Source organism: Diospyros lotus, chromosome 5 (assembly GCF_014633365.1).
Source record: "Diospyros lotus cultivar Yz01 chromosome 5, ASM1463336v1, whole genome shotgun sequence".
Taxonomy (NCBI): domain Eukaryota; kingdom Viridiplantae; phylum Streptophyta; class Magnoliopsida; order Ericales; family Ebenaceae; genus Diospyros; species Diospyros lotus.
Genome location: NC_068342.1, coordinates 8,066,127 through 8,072,512, shown reverse-complemented (window position 1 = coordinate 8,072,512; position 6,386 = coordinate 8,066,127).

The window sequence follows — 6,386 nt, the reverse complement described above, 5'->3', positions numbered from 1 at the left end:
ACACATGCATTGAATTTCGTACGGTAAATTGCATACATTGAGATGTTGATTTTATGCATGTTATGATTTTTCGGCATTGGCTTGTTTTGTGTCGTGTATGTGGGACGTGGGTTGGTAACTTGTGACGTAGCCTAGAGTGACAGCACTCGGGATGCGTACCTAGGATTAATGCTAGGTGACCCACTTGGGACGGGGCTGAGACGGACTTCACCCTACGGGACCCAAGTGGCGGGGCTAAGAGTGGATACCACCCCGGTTGTTGGCTCAAGTGGCGGGGCTGCGAGTGGACACCACCCCATGTTCCTTTGAGCAATAGCATTAATGCCGAGGTGACGTCGATTCCGAGGATAGTGCTGATGTGACACTCTTGGGGTTAGGGTTGCGTTGGGTTTTGGAATGCTTTTGAGTTGGAGCGTAAAGCCTAACAATGACAATGGGGTGATTCCCGGGTTCATATGTCGAGGTTGTCCCTCTTAAGCAGGATTGTTTTGCCAATGGGCCGAAGTGGTTGTGTCGCCTTTAGAGAGATTGCATTTTCCCCAATTAGGGTTAAGTGCTACGTGGGATTCTCTTAGGCCGGTGCATGTCGGGATTTATCGATTTTGTATATGATTTTTCATATCTGCATGAAAACGTTTTTGAACTCTCACTTAGATGATTCAGCATCTAATTTGGACTATGTCCCTGGAATATTCAAACATTCCAGGTGAAAGCAGTGGCGCCAAGGGAAAGAATATCATCAAGATGTAGCGGCTATGTTTAGTTTTCGTAGGTTTTGTCCATGATTACGATGTTCAGAGGTTATGTAATATTTTGATATTTTCATGTTAAACATCGATTTGAATATTATAAAGGAATTGTTAGTTATATATCATTGAGGTTTCGATCTTGCTTCCGCTGATGTGATTGTTAATACCTGATTTAGTTTATTTATTATTAAATTTTGATATGCTAAGAAGGTACGATCGGGATTGACGGGAAATGATTATGATGAAGGTATATGTATCGAGAGACTTATGTTGTGTGTTTGATGTTAAAATATATATATATATCTGAAATCTCGAGGTAATGCACGTTGTGGGAAAACGGGGCGTTACACCGTTGACTTTTTGGACATCGTTTATAACAATTCGGTAATACGAGCTGTACGTTTGCTGTACCGAAAATTCTTCCCGATCTCATTTCTTTTTTCACTAAAAATCATAATTTAAATCACTTGTCATTTTTATACAATTTTCCTTGGCCATCTAGGGTTCGGGGTACTCCCTCCGACTAATTTGGTCGTCTAAAGCTGTATTAGTGTACCCTATAGTCTGATTTTTTCCACAATTCCATTTATGCCCTTTATCAAATATCATTTTTGTCCTCAAATTACTCTCGGGTATTACATCCTAAGTCACATTGAATAAGTTAAATTATGCTCATGTAATAAATTTAGTCTATATGATATGTAGACAATTTATTAAATTAAGTTTATGTAATTAATTTGGTTTAAATCAAATTATGTTTATATGACTAATTTATTTAGCTCAAGTATGTTTATGCTAGAAATTATATATGTAAAAATAAATAAATATGTAATAAGGTATAAATGTAAGTATGTATGTATGTACGTAATTACAAAATCCGTATATGATATACATACATATAGATATTTATGTAAAAAAACAAAATCCGGAATTTGCAGAGCAGCGTGCATGGCCGCCTGCAAATTGATTTTTCAGGGCAAGGGAGGGGTTTTTAATGACGAAGTGACCTAGGTATGGCCTCTGGGACGCGTGGCCGACGGTGGGGAAGCAAGGCACGTCAAAATCAGGTTATAAATAGCCAAGTCGCGCAAGCTCCATGCATCCAAAAATTTTAATTCATAGATCAGCCGATTGGGAGAGAATTTGAGAGATTTGAGAGTGAGGCTTTGATCTTCAAGTCGTGGGCATCATTTCTAGAAACTTTGGTAGCCAACAGAGCAGCAAGGAGGGAGAATCGAAGCTTCGTCGAAAAATCGCAACTCGCCGGAGCCTCACCTTCAATCGACGATTTAAGGTACTTTTAATGTTTTTTTTCAGTTTTTATTAGTATATTTGGATTCGGGGGGTTGAAATGAAGGGAAAATGAAGCTTCGTTTGAAGCTTTGAAGCCCAGAGGGGCGGCCGGCGGCCAAAGGGCCACCGGAGAAGAAACCAGCACGGGCGCGTGGGCTGCACACGCCCGCGAGTAGGAAGACGATGCGTGCAGCCCACGCGCCAGTCAGTAAATAGAAAAAAAAAATAAAAAGAAAAAAAAAGAAATAAAAAGAAAAATGTAAATAAAAGAAAAAAAATTTTGAAAAAAAATTTATTAAACCCGAAATGTTGTTTAGAATTTATTTAGTGTAGAATTTTCTTGAAATGCTAAATTTATTAATTAATTAAGTAGATTTTTCTATTATGGAAATAAAGAAAAAATAGGATTTTAATTCAAAAAATTTCAAGAAAATTTTAGAGTGTTAGAAGTATTATTTAAGAAATATTAGTGAAAATAAATTGAATAAAATGAAAGATTAGATAATTATTATGTAATAATTATATATTTAGCTATTAGGAAATAAGGGAAAAATAAGAATTTAAGTTGGAAAATTCCATGAAAATTTAAGAATACTAGAAATATGGTTTGAGGAATATTAGTAAAGAGAAATTAGATTTTTGAAAGTTTAGATAATTTTTATGCAATTTTTGAGAAAATAGGATTTAGAAATAAAAGAAAAAAAATGGAAGAAATTATGAATGATATTCTAAAAAATAAGTTTAATATTTTTAGGAATTCTCAAGGACGAGAAGATTAAGAAATAGCCGCCGACACGATTTTTGAGACCGCCACGCCTTTCGACACAATTTAGCTGTAAGTTTACCGCTTAAACTTAGTATAGTCATAAATTTTGTGAATGCTTTATCATATTGACATGCAATGATATGAAATCATCACGTAGAGTGCATCAATGACATGATTATGAAATGCATAATTACATGTTAATACTGTTGATCACACGCATATGAGGCCGTAGGGAGTACGAACTGGCACCGCTGCCTTATCAAGGGTGCACCCATACATCCCGACTTCGAAAGAGGTGGCCGCTAAAATGATAGGCAGCATGAGGGGTGCAGTTAACACCTACAATGAAAGACATTGCATACACTCATGACATTGCATTTGGTACCCTTATTTAGATGGTTCATCATCTAACCTGGGTTCACCCCTGGAACATTCAACATTCCAGTCGGGACTTGCAGTGATGATACCGAGGTTGGAGATGTGTAGTGATACGAGACGTCAGGAAACAAGGAAATGTGCCATGATATTAAATAGTTTAAGCATTATGTACATTTGTTGTATTTTAGTAACTTATGTAATAATTTTGTAATAAATGCTATGTCCAGTTACACATGTATGTTTTGTCATGAGCAGGTTCGATTCAACTTCCGCTTTGTATTTAATTTCTAGTGTAAACATCTCGTCTAACACTAAATAAGGTCTTAGGAAATTTCAGAAATAATTTTAAAAAAAAAATGAACCAAATTTCTTAAGTCATAACATGCCCGAGAAGGCGGGCTGTTACATTTATTATCATTCCATTGTTATTTCTTGTGAATTATAAATTTAATCAAGTCAAAAAAGGTAAAAATACATTATTTTTTATTGGGTAACTTTGAAAAATCCCATGTCCCAAAAAAAAAAAAAAAAAAGATCAAAAAATCCATTTTTATTAAAAAAATTAGGTTTCACGGCCCCACAAAACCCGGGCCGGGTTTTGTGGCCCCACAAAGCCCGATTTTTTTTTAAAATGGTTATTTTTATCTTTTTTTTTTTCCTTTTCGAGCCATAGGATTTTTCCAAGTTATTCAATAGTCCCAAAAATAAATTATTGTTTAAAAATTATACTTTTATTTTTGGATAAATTTTATAATCGTTATATTAATTTAATCTAATGTTGTTAGTAGTTAGAACACTTAATCATGTATTGGTTGTGTTTTATTATCATTCCATTGTTATTTCTTGTGAATTATAAATTTAATCAAGTCAAAAAATGTAAAATACATTACTCTTTATTGGGTAAATTTGAAAAATCCCATGGCTCCAAAAATAAAAAAAAAGATCAAAAAATTCATTTTTATTAAAAAATCAGGTTTCATGGCCCCACAAAACCCGGGCCCACAAAACCTGATTTTTTTTATTAAAATGGGTATTTTTTTCCCTTTTTTTTCTTTTCTTAGCGATGGGATTTTTCCAAGTTATTCAATAGTCCCAAAAATAAATTATTGTTTAAAAATTATACTTTTATTTTTAGATAAATTTTATAATCATTACATCAATTTAATCCAATATTGTTAGTAGTTAGAACACTTAATCATGTATTGGTTGTGTTTTATTATCATTCCATTGTTATGTCTTGTGAATTATAAATTTAATCAAGTCAAAAAATATAAAAATATATTATTCTTTATTGGGTAACTTTGAAAAATCCCATGGCAAAAAAAAAAAAAGATCAAAAAATCTATTTTTATTAAAAAATCAGGTTTCATGGCAGCACAAAACCAGGGCCCACAAAGCCTGATTTTTTTTATTAAAATGGTTATTTTTATCTTTTTTTTTTCTTGCCCATGGAATTTTTCCAAGTTATTCAATAGTCCCAAAAATAAATTATTGTTTAAAAATTATACATTTATTTTTGGATAAATTTTATAATCATTACATCAATTTAATCCGATGTTGTTAGTAGTTAGAACACTTAATCATGTATTGATTGTGTTTTATTATCATTCTATTGTTATTTCTTGTGAATTATAAATTTAATCAAGTCAAAAAAGGTAAAAATACATTATTTTTTATTTGATAACTTTGTATTATCCCATGGCCAAAAACAATATATCAAAAAATGATTTTTATTAAAAAATCAGGTTTCATGGCCCCACAAAACTCGGGCTGGGTTTTGTGGCCTCACAAAGCCCGATTTTCTTTATTAAAATGGTTATTTTGATATTTTTTTCTTTTCTTGGCCATGGTATTTTTCTAAGTTATCCAATAGTACCAAAAATAAATTATTGTTTAAAAATTATATTTGTATTTTTGGGTAAATTTTATAATCATTATATCAATTTAATCCAATATTGTTAGTAGTTAGAACATTTAATCATGTATTGGTTGTGTTTTATTATCATCCCATTGTTATTTATTGTGAATTATAAATTCAATTAAGTCAAACAAATGTAAAAATCCATCATTTTTTATTGGGTAACTTTGAAATATCCAATGGCCCAAAAAAAAAAAAGATCAAAAAATGATTTTTATTAAAAAATCAGGTTTTGTGGCCCCACAAAGCCCGATTTTTTTTATTAAAATGGTTATTTTTATCTTTTTTTTTCTTGGCCATGGGAGTTTTCCAAGTTATTCAATAGTCCCAAAAATAAATTATTATTTAAAAATTATTTTTTTATTTTTGGATAAATTTTGTAATCATTATATCAATTTAATCCAATGTTGTTAGTAGTTAAAACACTTAATTATGTATTGGTTGTGTTTTATTATCCTTCCATTGTTATTTTTTGTGAATTATAAATTTAATCAAGTCAAAAAATGTAAAAATACATTATTTTTTATTGGGCAACATTGAAAATTCCCATTGCCAAAAAAAAAAAAAAAAACCATTTTTATTAAAAAATCAAGTTTTATGGCCCCCCAAAACCCGGGCCGGGTTTTGTGGTCCCACAAAACCCGATGACGTTGTGCAGTTTTGAAAAATTATTTTTTCATGGAAATCAGTATAGATCTGGAATAATATCTATCAAAATTTGTTTTATTTACAACCATAAACATACTATACAGTCTTTATAAGCAATGTGATCACAAAACAAAACAAATAAAAATGAAATCAATCCTTAGAGATTCAATCAGTGAAATTGTTTGTTAGAGAGAAATAATCTTGTTTAATGAGATTTCAATGAGATCGTTGTGATTGATGAAGATTGTTAAATGACCCAACAAGCAAAAAAATTGAATGTATAATGAATAACTGAGTTTGGATGGTTTGATAATGGAGAGAAAAAGAGTACCGTGAACGTTGAAAGATAAGAGAGAAAGCGAAAGACAATATGAAAGAAACAAGGGTATTTTAGTAAATGAAGATAAGGACAACGTGATCTTTTTAATTTAAAATCTCATTAAGGGTATTTTAGACATTTCATATAAAAGTGGTTATAGAGTACAATTAGTTTGTTTGATTTGTCAAAAACGTTTTTTTTTACTAGAAAGTGGTTAAAAATAATTTTTTAAATTTCTTTTAAGTTATTTATGAATTTCTCTCATATATTATGAAGTGAACAATGCATTAAACAACTTCATGAGTTTATATAGAA